Here is a 17,700-nt window from a genome sequence, read left to right on the forward strand (position 1 = left end):
TATTGTATCCTCAAAAAATGCTGAGTGGATATTAAGTGTTCTTATCACAAAAATGATAACCACGTAATGCGTGATAACATAGGTAATGTGTGTTAATTAGCTAGAGCTAGCCATTCCATAATATAGCTATATTTCAGAGTGTAATGTTGACATGAACAATCCATATAATTTACTTGTTAATTTGAAAAATCAAATACAGAAGCAACTCACCAAGTACAAAGAATATTCAATACGCTGGAACAGCTGATTTTTCTTCAGAAACAGTGCAGATTTGAGCGTAATGGGATGACATATTTAAAGTGATGAAAGATAAAGAATGTAAGTTAAGAATTCTACATTCAGCAAAACTAAGCTTCAAATACAAAGGAAAAATTAAGAGGTTCCAAACTAAACAAAAACTGAGGGAATTTATTATTAGCAATTTTGCATTTAGGGTGTAGTGAGTGAAGGCAGTTCTCAGGCTGAAAACAAAGGTCTCTTATCGTGATATTAAAATAAATCAATAAAGATCATTGGCAAAAGTAAATATATATAGGTAAATATAAAAGAAAGTGTAAGTGAACTTGTGAAAATTGGTACAACAATACCAATTTGGAAGGTAATATAATTTTGTATTCTAAAAATACCATAAATATGGGGATGCAATTACTTTTATGTATTTTTAAAATACAGCTACATTAAGCAGTATTTGTAAAACTTATAATGTATAACTATGAAAACTGTATGGCGATATTAATATAAAGAGGGAAAAACACAAACCTGTAATTTAGAAAGATTTCTGTGCACTATTTGAATTAACTTCGCATTAATACAAATTTATTGTTTTTAGTTATATATAATTACACTCCCCAAGCCAGGCACTAAAAATCCTTAAATAAATATGGGTAGATAAATAACAAGAAAAGTACAGTATTGTACTACAGAAATTCTTCCTTTAATGCCTGTTAGATGACTGTTTAGACTAACTACTGAGGCATGTTTTTTGGACTTATGACCTGTCACTTGGACTTATGACACCTGATTTTATTTTTTTGTTCAGTTCTGTACATTTTGTTTATAGAGGCTTAATGTCTTTTCTTTGTACAGTACGCCTTGTTTATGCAATACTGTCATTTTTGCTGATTGTATACTACAGTTCTGTAGCTTTATGTTCTGTTATAGACTGGATTACTGAATGTAAGAGTTATGCAAATAAAAGAAAAGTCAAGTCATCAAGTTGGAGTTTTCATTGACCATTTCTGTCTTGGATATTGTAATGTACATACTACATATAATTCCTCATTTAGTGACCAATTCATTTCATGACTCACTTCCATGAGCAGAACTTGAGTAAGTGAGGAATGATTGTACTTATTTAATACAGTCAGTGAAGGAAGTATAAAATATGAAGTGAGCTACAAATACTGAAAAATGCCAAATTGACAGGTGTAAATCCTACACTGTCAATAAGTGGATCAGTGTCAATATAGTAAAGGAACAAATAAAAGCACAGATGGTCAGAATGGAGGGAAAGCGCTCAAAAATATATGTTTAAAATGAAATATTACAAAGTTATACCAGAGAAACAGCATCCAAAAGATAGCTAGAATGGTTACACAAGTTTCAGGCAAAATACAGTGACAATATTGTTCTTAGAGAGAATGTGTCATATTGTTATAGGCATCCGTCAGTGAACCCTAAACATGTATGGATCAGGATGCTGTATATGAGACCAAGCTGACCAACACATCTGGTTTCCAGCACTATCATTTAAACATTGTTGAATTTTGTTTTTAAAATCTCATTATGAATTTTTCCAAAATTGTTTTAATTCTATTTTGATTCCCCTTTATTTTATTTTCCAGCTTGGTCAAGAGCCATAATAGAATTCAGATGAGTATGAGCTATGCTTTTCTTTGAAAAGAAGAAAAAAGATTAATTTAATAAAGGATGTTGAAAAGGATAACTGCATGATATGCCAACCATAGGTATAACCTCAAGTAATCAATTTTATTAGACTGAAAATTGGGTAATTTTCATTTTTTTATATACTTAAGAATCTGTAATTTCATATGGTCCAATAAAAATAAAACTGTATAAAAACTGTAGAGAATCTTTGTATATCCTAGGATCCATATCTACATCACTAGGAGAAAAATGTCTTATATCACACTCAAGTTGCTGAGTGATAAGTAGTATTTTCTTCTGTCCTTTCTCCAACAAGTCTTATGACTTCTTTAAAGTAAATGACTATGTCTTACTTATATTTTAATCCTCTAATGCCAAGCATAATACTGTTAGAAATGTTAAATGAAAGATTAAATAACTATATTAAGTTGCATATTGCCTTTATATTGTCATTGTATATTTGTAAAAATTATTTAAGCAGAGGTTTCAAACATCGTCTTGCTCATATACATTATATGTGTAATACAGAGTATATATTATATTATATATATTTATATGTATTATATATATTACATATTATATTTAAACAGTACAGAAGAAAGCAATTATTCTTACTTTATCATTCAAACCTTGCAATCAGATATTTTATGAAGATACAGAAACTCCCTTAATTCATTTTATAGTTTAATATATTTTGCTTTCACTGAGATATAGATGATTTTGGAATATTACATGATTTAGGAAACAAATAGGGAAAATCAACAACTATTTAATTTTCAAAGTATTTACATTAAATACATACAAAAAAACACTTAATACTCTATATCATGCAGTAATATGGAATAACAGGGCCATGAAATTGATTTTTGTTTAGCTTGTAATGTGCATTAACATTTTACAAATTGTAGTGTCTCAACTTCTAATATTCTGTCAATTTTTCATTAATTTGAACCACTGGGGAAAGGAATTTATATGTCAAGGTTATAAGGTACTAAAAGATGGCATTTAATTATCCAGTAGTTGAACAGAGAACTTGGGAGAAGGAGCCTGATGGGGCTAATGAACCAGCAAAATTGCGAAGTCCCATCCAGCAGTAGAGTAATTGTGCAGAACCCTGGGAAAGAGCACAAATAATGATTAGTTCATTAATTTTAAATTTAAAGGGCAAGATAAGGTGGTCACTATCATAGGGTTATTAAGGTGAAACAAGCTAATCAGCACATTTCAAATGTAAAATTGTCAGCTAATCAGAGACTGATTGCCAATTTCTGAATATTACAAGAGAAAGCAATTTATTTTCACTTTATCAATCAAACCGTACAATAATGTTTCCATGAACAAAAGCTCTCCTTAATTTATCTTTTCTTAATATAATTTTACTGCCTTAAATTGGTAGCAAATGATTAGAAAAATGATAACTTTGATTTTATGTACATAAACACTGGAAAATGACTCAATAAAATACTGCTAAATATCAAAGTCTGTAAAGCTTGGCCACACTGACTTAGTGATTATTGAAGAGCAGGACAGGCTCATTTATAATCTTAATTTCCTCTCATAAAATAAATTTTACTAGTAGAAATCTTAGAATACAATTATACACCATCATATTAACAGAGCCGGTGTGGAGAGCACTAAATCTGCAAATGAGAGTGAAATTTCAATTGCCAGCATCAGCACCATAAGGAATGTTGAAGGAAGCTCTTCTGAGTGAGCGCAGCGGTCCTCATGAATCAATAGGCTGAAACAGATAAAAATTTCGAGGCAGTGTATTACAGTGGAGGCGTTATATCAAAACAAAAAAAGTAAAATGACCTCAAGGAGCCTACTAAGTCTTTCTGCATACTGAGAAGTATGTGCATAGGGTGAAACTCTACAGGTCTGATTAGCAGTGAAGAGGGTCATGGAAGCTAAATAATTCTCAGAGCAACCACAGAGCTCAGAAATGCATGAATTTCAGTATTTCAATCATCTAGACTGGTAAGTCCTCAAAAGTAGCATGGGATGTTCAGTATTTGTGAAGAAAGACCATACTTTAATATTTGGATACATATAACCTTTTAGTAAAAGCTGGTAAGCATATATCCTACCAGAGGTTAAAAATCAATCATTCAAGGCCAGGCATGGTGGCTCATGCCTGTAGTCCCAGCACTTGAGAGGCAGATGCAGGAGGATCACTGTGAGTTTGAAGCTAGCCTGGGCTATATAGTGAGTTCAAGCCCAGCCTGAACCACATAATGAGACCCTGTCTCAAAAAAAAAAAAAAAAAAAATCATTCAATGATAACCCTGAATGAAAGAAAAATAACTCATTGCCAGAATAAACCTGTTTTCTTTAAAAGTTAACAAAATCCAGGTAAACAACATAAAATTCAAAGCAAGAACCAATAAGCAGTAAAATCAAATTAATACCCAAGAGAAGAATCTGTCAAAAAAAGGAAACCCAGAAATACACAGCCAGAGATAATAAAACAGCTTTTATTAAAATGTGTCACCGTTTACAGAAAAACATAAATATCATGTGCAGAGAACTGAAAACATAAAATGGAACTCTGAAGAACTTCCAAAGATGAGACACTATCTAAACACTGATTCAATGTTACAAGTCCCCATAATAATAATCACAAAGAAATCCAACAAGGTGTAATGTTTACATTCATTGTGGGTATTTGGTACCTTTCCATTGCACATCTTATCTCTGTTTACTTTCCCCTCCCCTTCCCCATGAATGGAAATGAGGAAAGGGGATTGAGAGGCAGAGGGAAGAGAGTCAGTGGGAAGGGAAGGAGATTAAAAAGGCTTGAGCTGTGTCTTGCACGTGCACTGACTCCCTAAGATGAATGTAGAGTAACTTCATGTACAGCAAACATCTACTAAGAAAAAAATAAACCATAGTGAAGTATTAACCATGATATAGAAAGTTATGGAATTCATAGATACAGAAACACACTCTAGAGAAACAACAGAATAAAGAAATCCAGGGGCCAATGGCAGAACACGTGTGTTAAACTCTTATACTGTATGTGAACAGATAGGGGAGCATTTGAAAGCAGAATGCAACAAGTTAAAGACAAAATTTGTTTCTCTTTCATCAAATAATAAAAATAAATACATAAAGCATATATAAATAATATATGAATAAATAAATGAAGATATATAGCAAGAGGTGTGTAAATAATTTGGAATCTTTGAAAGAAATACATTTATTCAAATATCAGAAAAGAGGAACAATCAACAAGTAAGACACATAAAAAACAAAAAACTAAAGGTTTAAACCAAAACATACCAGTAATAATATGGTGTAAAAAGGTTTAAACACATCATTTAAACTACATAGACATCTTACAGAATAAACATCAGAAATGAAATACATTTTGTCACAAAAAATTAAATACAAATATAGATTAATATTCAAAGAGTGAAGAAATAAAGATATATGCAAACACTAATAAGAAAGCTTAGAATGTACTATTATCAGGTGGTATAGACTCAGATCAAGAAATATTACCTGTGGTGAAGAAGTATTGCATAAAGTGCTTAATTCTACAAGGCGAAGAGTTTAACAATGTTAAATGTGTATATTCCTAGTAAAGTACTTCAAAATATCTGATGGGAAAACTCAGAATGTTTAAAAGAAAAATAGGTAAACCTGGTATTATTCTTGGAAATTTCAAGACTACTCACTAAGAATATATATGCTACCATAGAAACAATTATATAATATAATCAAATGTACTTAGAATGTTCACCACTGTTATTTGTGTGCCAGGACTTGAACAATCTCAACAAATTTTAAAATGTGCTAAAATCATTTATATATTTTTTTATACTTTCTGACCACAACAGGATCAAATGATTGGATATCAAAACACCGACAAAAATGTCTGGAGAAAAACTCAAATAATTTGCAATCAAATAGTATTTGACCGTGTTGGGAATTTAGCTCAGTGTTTTCACTGCCTGCTGTGCAAGCGCAAGGACCCAATTTTGATCCTCGGTACAAAAAAATAAAATACTGTTTGACCAACTAAGCCGTGTGTAACACAAAACACTGCATGAAAAATTATAAAGCATTTTGAACTCAGTGACAACAGGTACAAATTCATGAGCTGAAACTAAAGCAATGTTTAAAGGAAAAACTCTTGCTCTAAATGTTTGCACTGAGGAAAAAAAAAAAAAAGGAAGACCTAGAATCATAGATCTTAGTCTTCACCTAAAAATAAGAGTGAGAATTGCCATCATTGAGATATCAAGTAATAACACATGCTGGAGAGGTTGCAGGAAAAAGAAACCTTTCTATGTTGTTGATGGAAATATAAACTAGTAAAACTGTTATGGAAATCAGTATGGAAATACCTCAAAAAGCTAAAAATAGAATTCCAGTTGCCCCAACTATTACTCTGCTAGATTTTTTTCCCAAAAGTGAAAAACATTATATTCCAGGGACATACACCTCCCCATGTTTATAGCAGCACATTTCATAATAGCTAAATCTTGCAAGTGGCCTATAAGTCATCAGTGGATGAATGGATAAAGGAAATGTGACATTTCTACACAATGACTACTACTGTGGTATAAGACTGGCTTGACCATCACTTCTAGGAAAATGGCTGCATCTTGGGAGACCATAAAGCTAAGTGAAATAAATCACACAAGCGTACATATTGCCTGGTTTCTTTTATATGGGAAACTATATAACCATAAAATATAAATAAAGAGCACAGTAAAATATAGATAGTAGGAAATAAGGAGATTCATTTTTTGCAAAAGAAAAGAGAACTAAGAAATGGAGGGAGAGGGACGGTGTAAAAATAATTAACATGTGTTATGTCCATGTACCAACTCCCCATGAGGAACGTTATCAGTATATCTTACAAACATGTACTAATAAATACATGGAAAAAGAAGTAGCAAGAAAGGAGGAGGAAACTGAACTCAAAGTGAACAGAAGAAAGTGAATTAAAAACAATTTTTAAAAATGTGCAAAGGAAATAAATCCCTGAAATCAAAAGCAGATTTTGATAAATGTCAATAGAATTAATAAACCTATATACAGAGTGATCAATATGCAAATGATGGATGTGATATTACAGCTTAAGGATGGAGTAATAGAAATGACTTTATATCAATAAATTTACAAAATCAATAGCTGCTGTGGGCCTAGGATAGGGTATGAGAGCTAGACTGAGAATGGACCACAAAGAAATCTTTGCAAATAAATGACATATTTGATATATGCGAATTGTGCTCACTGATACGTGGGTTTATTATTTGTTAAAAGTCGTAAATGTGCACACTTCAAATACGTGTACATCGTTATTTGGAAATTGTCATTCAATAAAGAATAAGGATGAGTAGAATTCAATGAAAAACACACAAATTCTGGAAGAACCGGGTAGTGGAATTTGTGGAGTGTTTCTCTGCATTAAGTGAAATAAGTCAGACCCATGGGCGTAAATATCACGTGGCCTCTCGTACACGAGAAACTCAATCTGTATCTACTTTGCATGTATATGAAAGATAAAGAGGAATAGGTGGGAAGATCTTTCTCAGAGGGTGGGGGAACAAGAGACAGGAGGAGGGGCAAGAGGAGGGCACTAGGGTGGAAAAAATAATTGAAAGGAAGAAATGAAGAAAATAGGGCTTTTGCACATGGGAAGAGGGCCAAGACTTGAAAGGAGCAGGTAGGGGGTGAAAAACAAAAAAAGAATGAAAAAACTGAGATGTGTTATATTCATATACAACTTCCCATGATAATTGTAATCATTATTTGCTGCAAACAGATACTCATAAAAAAAGAAAAATGCTCTAAGAATTGATGACATAGGTCAAGGGGAGGGCAAGGGACAATTGCCTTCACTTCATTCCTTACCTCATTACTTACCAGTGAATAAAAGGCATTTTTTTTTCTGGTGATATATTTGACAGAAAGCACAACACAAGGGGTAACTAAATGTCCAAGCTGACCCTATCGATAAATACATTAATAAACTATTGAACAAAATTTTATAAGTAATTATGTCAAAATGTTATTAAGCCACTGTTACAGATATGTTAAAAATAATCCATTCTTTTGATTAGCTGAGATCTATGCAAGTAATAATATGGAACGTTTGGTTTTATACAAAATACTAAAGAATTCTGTAAACTTGAAGAGGGAAGGTGGAAGAAAATAATTTTGCCTCCATTAAGGAGGAAATTGCTCATGTAGAAGGTAGTAGTTGAATGGTTATTGGAACAAATAACATAGTGTTAAGGAAGCATATTTGACAAATATTGTCCCAAGTCTTCATTTAATATCTACAAATTTCAGAAGAAAACAGGATGTTGCTTTTGCTCATCTAAATTGCATTACACATGAAATACTTGAAATTTTGAAATGATACATTTTTGTGATTAAACATCACTGTCTAATTTTAATTGTTTCCTGCATTTACGTAGCAACTAAAATAGTATGTCAAAATTAAACTTTGCCAAGAAATTGACTGAAAGCACATCAGACATTTGCCATGAAAACGTGTGTGCGTAGTCCGTTTGGAGTGGAATGGTTTGATACGTGTCGTGTCACCTCTCGAGTACAAGGGTGAAGCTGTGAAGAGTGGCAGGAGACAGGAAAAAGAAGCTTTTAGGGCTTTCTCATAGGAAGAGACACGAAGAGTCCCAAAGAGTTTTAGAGTGAACGATGATTGGTAACTCCTCTTGAATGCTTATGGGAAGAGGAGATAAAATAAATAAAAGGATCGTGCCACATGTCGTTTTCTTTTTAAGAGAACTGAACCGCAGATTTGCTAGTCTCCAGTTTATCATTTCCTCAATATTAAAATTTTTGCTTCTTTTGCTTTATTTTTAATTCAGAGAAGCTGAGATCAGGAAGAAGCCCTTTGGTATGCTTAGGTGAGACTGAGTTCAAGACTTAGAACCTGAGGGTGCATTGGCACTTCCTTCCTTGCCTCTTTCACTTCCTCTCCTGCAATATCCTGAAGGGAATGTATTACATTGTTTTCAAGTATATTCTCCCTATGTTTCTTTTTTCCTTTTCTTTTCTTTTTTTTTTTTTTTTTTTTTTTTTCCGTACTGGGGATCAAACTCGGGCCCTTGTGCTTGTGAGGCAGGTGGTGGAACCACTGAGCTAAATCCCCGGCCCCTCTCCCTATGTTTCTTTAAATCAAGTAAGGAAAATCAAAACCGACACCCAAGATTCTGTGTATGTATTTTTTACCTACTCTTTCCTCATTCTCTGTCTCCAGTTGCTTAGTATCCTTTGTGTGTGTGCCATCATTTCCTGGACAAATTTAAATTTAGATATTCAGGTCAATGCCATCATTTTACAATGACAAGTAATGCTGGAGCAAGAAATCTGGTGTACATTCATTTTCATACTATGGGAAGTATAAATTCTTGGAAAGTGGGATAAGACTTCTGCTAGATTCTGCCAAAATCCCCCTCCATATTAGGATCACATTTTACTCACACCAGCAACATATAACCTTGACTTTCTCTCCCCATTTCATGTATCCCCATATACTATAAATTTGTTGGGTCTAGCACTTTTGCCAGTCTAAGTGATAACTTGGTTACTCAAGTTAGTTTCATTTTGCATTTATTTTGTTGACAGGAATACAGTTTAATATATTTTTGTATGTATGAGATTCATGTGATAGCTTTGTGAATCATCATTTGCTCATTTTCTCTGATGATTTTCATCTTTTCCTCTCAATTATATAATTTTTATATTTTAAGGAGGTTACACTTCTATGTTGCAAAAAGTTTCCCTGAATTTGTCTTTTCTCTTTTATGTATCACAAACACATATATATAAATTAAAATATTATACAAACTTATCAATGTTTTCTTTCAGTGCATGGTGAATTTTATGACAAGAGAGAGAACTGTTAAATACACGTTGACCATAAAGAAACCCAGGCATCCTTCAGTCTAAATCATATACTGTTCTCTTTTTACCTAGATGTCTGAGCGTTTGAAGTTTATGTCATATGCAGTATAAATAATGGATATGTAGTTTGTAACTTCATTGTTTGGACTACTAACACTATTCACAGTGTCATCCTTATGATTTTTTATAATGCTTTTATCTTAAATCTTACTTCTGGTGGTATAATTTGTTGGACTTTTTATGATATCCATTGATCAGATTTTATTCATCTGTCAATAGCATACTGTATTAATCACAAATGATTGCAATATATTTAAATATCTGATAGGGAATGTAAACCCTCAGATCATTTTCAGTGCTTTCCAAGACATTATTGTTAATATATTTCCCACATTAACTTCATTATCATGTTTTCTAGCTCCAGAAAATCTTGTTTGAATGTTTATAGAGATCATATTAAATTTTTAAAAATATAAGCAAAACTAACATTTTAATGTTGTGATATTATAATCAAAAGGAGGACATACATCTCTTTTTGTTCAAGTCTATCTTTAAAAGTTTTAGTAATATTTTGTAAGTTTTTCAGCTTTACACATTTCCTACTAAGTGTAGTCCAACATGTATCTTCTTCTTTTTTTACTATTACAAATAAAGTTTTATCTGCTATTAAATCTTCTAATAGCCAGGGATGGCGGCACAGACCTGTAATCCCAGTTACATGGAAGTTTGATTCAGGAGGATCACAAGTTCAAGCCCAGCCTGGGCAACTTAATAAGATCCTGTTTCCAAATGAAAAACTTTAAGAAAGCTAGTAATGTAGCTCAGCATGAAATGCCCTGAGTTCAGCCCCAGTATCAGAAATAACCACTTATAGGGCCCGGCGATTTAGCTCAGTGGTTCCGCAGTCTGCCCCACAAGTGCAAGGTCCCAAGTTTGATCCCCAGTACCAAAAAAAGGAACAAAGAAAGAAAGAAGAAAGAAAGAAAGAAAGAAAGAAAGAAAGAAAGAGAGAGAGAAAGAAGCACTTATAATAGTTACTATTTATTTATATAAAATACTCTGAATTATGCTTGTTGATTTGGACTACAATGAGAAGTTAAAATATTTTATTTTCATTATTTGTATCAATGATCATTGCATAATTTTATAATGTTGTCATAAAATTAATGCAGTTTTGAAAAGCCTATATTTGTTAGATCATAGCTATAGAGGACTTTAAACATGTCTATTTCACTTTCCAATACATCATTGTTCTCAGATGCAGCTATCTAATTGATTAAAAATAAGTTTTTGAGTGATTATTAATAGGATACAAATTTTAAACCCATCAGTGTGGCATTTATCCTAGTTCACCTTGGTTTTGAGGCTTTTTTTTTACTTCACTAGAAGGCTGAGCATCCTCTTAAACTCTTTATGAAAAGAATAAATTTAGAAATTTCTTTTCATTAAAGTTCATTGAAAAAAATGACAGTGATATCAAGGTCCCCAGAAACAAAATTTTATCAGATTTTAGTCAGTAATTATGATATTGAGAGACATAAAATATCATATATTTTTAAACTAGGGCTTATAATTATTTGCTTACTTAAATAAGTTCAAACTAACATGTTTGCTTGAGTGTAATTTTTATTATTCATTCCCAATATAACATTAAAAAGCAACATCCCATGTTACTTACTAGCCTTAAGATTTGTACTTTAATGCTTTATTTATTGTTGACTTATGGCGTCTTTTTCTTTTACAGCTGAAAATGAAAGAAAAAAATAACGATTTGCTTTTGCTGCCAAACAAGATGCTAGATGTCATGCATGCCAAAATTATAGTTTATGAGGAGCAATATGCTTCTAATAAAAAGTTTAATAAAAGCAGAAAATAAAAAGTTGAAAACGTCAAAGTGCTTACATTTTACCATAAAATCATTAATTATTATCACTTAAAAGAACACATTACTTACATCTCTCTGATGGCAAACAAATGTTTGACAAGCTGGAAATCCATGTAGAAAATATTTCATGTTTTAAAAGTGAGGGATTCAGTTGTATTGAAGGAAAGCTTCTTGTCAAAACATGGCTCGGCATGCCTTCATCTAAGAAAGTTGGTCAGTAGCGTTCATTGTTACGACTGGTTTGCCTGTGATTTAAAAAAAGCAAAACAAAAATTCTTCTATTTTAATATTTATTCATGGCTACTAAAATGGTATAATTCTTTTCAAGTAGATATGAAATCTGTACATGTGTGATTACTAAGATAAGGTTAAAGATAAAATTATGCTTTGTCATTCCTAAGGAACTAGATGAATTAAAAAAATATCATCAATAATCTAATTTTAAACTATTATTTTAATCTGAATAATTATTTGGTAAATTGAATATATGAAGTGGACTATTATTTCAAGCAAATAATTATATTAGTGATTAATAATTATTTAGTTATTAACTACATCATGCTTAACTATTTCAATCAGTATACTCCAGCCCTTATGGGTTCTCAATGAATATGAAAAATACATGTTTATTGTTTTGCTTCCCTGTTATTTATTAATGTTGTATAATTACGATGTCTAAGAAGCAATCTTTGGGAAATGAGTCAACTATATACTGAACTTGGTCTTTAAACCACACTCCCAGCTCAGACAGGGTGACCTTCCACAGGGCGTCCTCAAGCTGCCTTCAGGGAACCCCATGAAATCTTTTTCCTTGCTAATTTTCCACATTCTGAATTCCAAATCCCAAAGGCAGAGCAGGACTATAGACTTGAATTCAACAACCGAAAGTGGTTTCCTCTTCCAGGCTTCCAAAGAGGTTCAACATGTTGATGAAGTTATGAAGTATAAAGTGATACTCTGGAGCCTCCTGCTCGTAGGCTTTGGGGCCAATATGTTGGTACAGGTTTGACAAACCTAGGACTGACAGACTGGCAAATGTGATCCAGTTGGTGGACAGAGGTGCTTTTTTCAAAGAGAGAAAAGAAAGGAGTTGAAGAAGGCAAGTGGGAGAATAAGGAGGTTGTCAGGACAAAAGGTTAAGAAATGGGAAAGATGACTGAGATGAAGATTCCACCCAGTGAACTGGTCTTGTCAGCAAGTGACAGTATCGCAAGTTTAATGAAAACAGGCTGCCCCCAAAGGAGCAACTTTTGGAAGGAAGCTCAGCAAAAGCTCTACAATGTTATCTGCAGGAGGCTCAGAATCTCAAAATGGAAGCTACAGTGGCTACAAGTGATACATTTTTTTTTTTTCTTGAAGCAGTGTCTCATTCTGTAGGTCTGGCCTTGAAATCACTATGTAGCCTAGGCTGGTCTCTAACTTACAGCAATCCTCCTGCCTCAGCTCCTGAGTGCCGGGACTACAGGTGGGTGACACCATGCCTGGCAAAGGTATAAGTGAAGAAGCACAGGACTGACTTTTTAAAACTGAGCCTTTATGGATGGATGGGTCTCATTCGCCACAATAGGAGTGACTCATCTCAATGTTCTGATCATGTTGACAGCTATTACTGGATCCCAACTTAAAGAGTGTGATTTGGGTAGGTAAATGTCATTATAGCCTTGAGATGTTAACAATAAATTCTTTTAAAAAGTGAAAAAAATGACTGACTATACACTTATGAATCTAATAACTTATATGAATGTAAAATTTTTTACTGTGTTTTATCCTTACCTCTCCAGTTCTTTGAGCAGTTAATGAAATCTTAAATTATACTGGTAGTGAAATAATTATGATAAGTTTATCTATCATCTATGTCCAGAAATTACTGTGTTGCTTCATGAGAACATGATCTTTCTTGTTGTCACTATTGTAGTGCTGGTTTCATAAATAGTGTTTGGCCCAAGATGGGAACTCAATATTTTTTTATTGGAAAACATACCTGAAGATTAATACATTGTTTCTAATTAAAGAATTGATTTAAATTATAGTAAAATAGTACATGATAAATTTACCATTCTTTTGCAATGCTAACACTGCTTATGTGATAAAATGGCTCTTTCAAATAGGTATCTCTCAAAAAAGAATATATGTGGGTATAAATTGATAAATGACTATTTAAATGAACAAATTTTAGAATTAATATATTGAGGTAAATTGAATTAATACCAATCTAAATATCTTTCTGTAGACTACCAATTGGAGGTACAAAGCAGTGCCTTTATGAGCCTGAAATTAATCAAGATATCCTTTTAGGACATGATTATTTCAAAAACTCTTTGAAAGGAGGAGGATGCATAGTAAAATTGAAGATAGGCATTTCTAACTCTTGAAATGTCAGCTGAAATACCACATAGCATTGAATAGGGAGAAAAAAAGAGAACTTGATTGTCCTTTGGTATGATTCTCAGAGTACATAAGAAAATCTAAAAAACAAATGTAGTGGTTGTACCTAATGCAGAATAGACCATGAAAATTGGGCAGCACTTTCAAAAACAAGCATAAATTTAACAAAACAGGCAACTTATTAATTATCTACCAAACTAATAACTGGAAGCTGTAAGTGTGTCTGAGTAAGAATTTCATTAAAATGAGACTTAAAAACTCAAAAGTACTAAGATAATGATAGCAATAATTCTTTCCAGAAATTAGCTGATTCTTAAATTTTTTCTAAGACTTCAAATTTTCTCAGAATTTTTAAATGATTTCTTATTCCATATCCCATTCATACTTTATAAGCATTCTTACCAGAAGGTGCACTGGGTTACGAGAAGCACGGACTCAGAAATCAGAAAACAAGTCTTGTTATTGATCTGCCATCTTGAGGTTCATGGCATTGTGTAATATCCTCCCTGTGAGCGTGGGTTGGACCAACAGAGTCGATTTGGCAGAAATGATGAATGTTACTTAAAGCATTGGATTATTAAAAGACAGTGACATCTCCCTTGGGTGTTGTCACTTACTTCTTAGATGATCCCTTCCAAGGGAGTCCTGGTGCTACACAGGTGAGTTTAGAAGCAAATCTAAAGTGTGAAAAAAAAACAACAAAAAATATTCTTGTCATCTTGGAAGCAAATCCGCGTTTTGGAGATGAAGGCAGGCCTTGCGGACACTTGGATTGTAGTCTTCTGTAATATTCTAAGATAGAACCACCCACCGAAGCTGTCACTTGATTCCCAAGCCATAAAAATAGAGATAATGAATATTTATAGGTTTCAGTCATCGGTGTTAGAAGTTATGTATTGCACAGCAACAGAGATCTAGTATATTTAACTTTCCATTCCAGTTCTTCCTTGTACAGCCTGGATGTCTTTAGGAATGTTATTTAACAATTCCTTTGCCTTTATCTATAAAGAATGAATATTGTAGAATCATGCATAAAGTATACATAAAATAGAATTATTGCAGAATTTTGTAAGATACATGTAAAGCTTATGCTTTGGAGTTTTTACCATGTTGTGCAAATGCTATAAAATATTTCATTTCTTAATATATGAAGTATTTGCTGGTATTAAGCTGTTCAAGACATGTTGATCAACAAAATAAAGTTAAAATAATATATATATAAAGCCAAGAGCATAAAATTTTGATAATCATTAAAATAGATACAGGACATATGGGTGTTCTCTGTACTTCTGTTTTATTCTTAACACTTTTATGTCAATTGGAAAAAATTTCAAAATAGTGATTTTAAAATACATACAATGAGGGGCCAGTGATTTAGCTCAGTGGCACCGTGCCTGCCTGGAAAGCACAAGGTCTTGAGTTCAGTCCCCGGTACTGAGAAAAAAAATACATACAGTATAAATGTGCCTTTAAAATAGCACACTTTATTAAAAAAAAACTTTAAAAGCTGTGCTAGTAATGTTTATTTCTGAGTACAGTGATTGTGAGACAAATTTCAGTTTTTTCAAGTGTCTAAAATTTTATATCATGTAATATTAAAATGCCGTTTTGAATATATGTAAAACTATTTGTAAACTATACTTGTTAACAGAGGAACAAAAATCTCAATTAACAGCATAGATATTTAATAACTGAGTAGAAAGCAAGCCAGGAGATTTCAACTTGGATGAAGAATTTTTTAGTTATTTAAGAAGTTCAATTTCTATTATGCTTTTGTATTTCTTCAAAAAAAGCATTTCATTTTATAATTTTTAAAAAGAAGCTATGCTTTACCATTCTTATTTTTTTATTTTAAAAAATAGTTTGATTTAGTGAAGAAAAATGGAGCAGAAAGTTACCTCAATAGCAACATTGCTTCCATAGGCAGATAACCCGAGGAGAATGGCACCCATGGTCTTATGAGTTTGATATGCTTTTATCGTTTCAAAGATACAAGCTCTTTGGCTCTAGAAACACAAAATCAGTTCGGTTTCCAACCTTCACTGGGTCATTTATCACCCCAATCTGTACCTACACCTCTCCTTGCTTCTCTACATTCAGGTCAGGAAAAGCATTCAGAATCACTATGAGTAAAGCACCTATTCTTCTCTTTATTTTCATTCTAATTTAAAATGTCCTTGCCTATAACTCCTATGTCCTCTAAAGCTCAGTACCGAATCCTACAGCTATGAGCAGATATTTCAACTGATCTAAATATTACCTAACTAGGACATATTTACAAAAAAACATTTCAACATGGTGTATTTCAGAATCAGGTCAAAAAGTACTGTCAATAGACAAATGTAGGTGTTTTCTTTGTTGTTAGGAACCTAAGTACAGGTAACATTGATTATGGTAACATAGATTAAGGACTGTAACATTGATTATGCCCCAAGCAGGCTGACTGAACCTTATTGGCAGGTTCCCACTACACTGGTGACTCATCCCTGTTATGGGTCAATAGAAAAAAAAACTATGGTAAAATTTATAGACCTCAACAAGAGTTTTTAAATTTTTTAGCTAAAATTGTTTTTTAATTATTTAATTTTCAATCTTTTCACAGCTAAAATTAAAAGAAAAATTATAACAAAATATCATACTTATAGATAACCTCCATTAATAAAAGGGTGCAAGAGCCAGCAAGTTACAATCACTATTTTGTCCTTTAAAAACAGTTTCTAGGGCCGGGGATTTAGCTCAGTGGTTTCGCCACCTGCTGTGCAAGCACAAGGACCGGAGTCCGATCCCCGGTACCAAAAAAAAAATATCTAAACATGGCTCTTTCCCCAAGCTGCTTTTTTATTTTAGTACTTATACTTTGATTATAATGCTCTCATTTCTAAAAATTTTGTTTATTCTTGCCTATAGGCTGCCAAACTCCAAGTGATTATATAGATAAAATCAACAAATGCGCTAGGTTTTTTTAACCAAAATTCACCGGATTGACTTTACAAGAGAGTTTATAATTGCTAAATTACAACATGATTTTTATTTAAGGCCTGTTAAATTAGCTCCCTGAGGAGAGCCCCTAACTGTGGTCTTCCCTACATTGAGCCTTCTCAGCTCGCAGCAGTTGGATTGAAAGTGAGCCCTTTCTCCCCTAACCAACCTCAGTTGGAGATGCTCTTTATAAAGGAAATTATCGTAGACAGCTAAGCCAGTTAGACACATTGTAAGTCCTTATGACATAGGTCCATTGGATAACTCATGGGGACAAGCCATTGTTGGTCATACCTTTCCCTAAAAACACAATTACATAAACCAAAAGAGGGGTACAAGCTCAATTAGAGCTTGTTACTTTCATTTTAAATTTTTTGAGTTCCACTTATGGAAAGTAGCTATATACAAAGATCTAAATCTGTAGACATGTCCTAGACACTAGTGTTGTCAAAGTATGTCCTAACTAAAAGGTAAAATGGCTCAATACAATTAATAACATATGGGCCAGGGTATGCTTATTTTTCAACAGAAAATAAAAAGATGCTGTGGCCATCATCCAAGAATGTAGCAACATGGACCAAGATGGAGTTGCTACAAGCAGCACCATGTGACACCCCTGCTGAAAGCCATGCAAAGGCTGCATCTGAGTGACTCCCTCATTTGCTACAGCC

The 17,700-nt window shown here is 32.9% G+C and overlaps 1 long non-coding RNA gene across 1 annotated transcript; it reads right to left on the reverse strand.

Annotated features, from left to right (window-relative positions):
* Nucleotides 1-735: 735 nt before the first annotated feature.
* On the reverse strand, nucleotides 736-14,829 carry LOC147824096 (uncharacterized). The gene is made up of 3 exons (XR_015442941.1): nucleotides 14,453-14,829; nucleotides 11,735-11,910; nucleotides 736-3,001 (listed from the first exon to the last, which is right to left on the reverse strand). It is a non-coding gene; the product is annotated as an uncharacterized LOC147824096 (long non-coding RNA).
* Nucleotides 14,830-17,700: the final 2,871 nt, after the last annotated feature.

The sequence above is a fragment of the Heterocephalus glaber genome, unplaced genomic scaffold (genome assembly GCF_053883595.1).
Source record: "Heterocephalus glaber isolate CG9 unplaced genomic scaffold, H.glaber_assembly_v1.0 deba00001555, whole genome shotgun sequence".
In the NCBI taxonomy this organism is placed as follows: Eukaryota; Metazoa; Chordata; class Mammalia; order Rodentia; family Bathyergidae; genus Heterocephalus; species Heterocephalus glaber.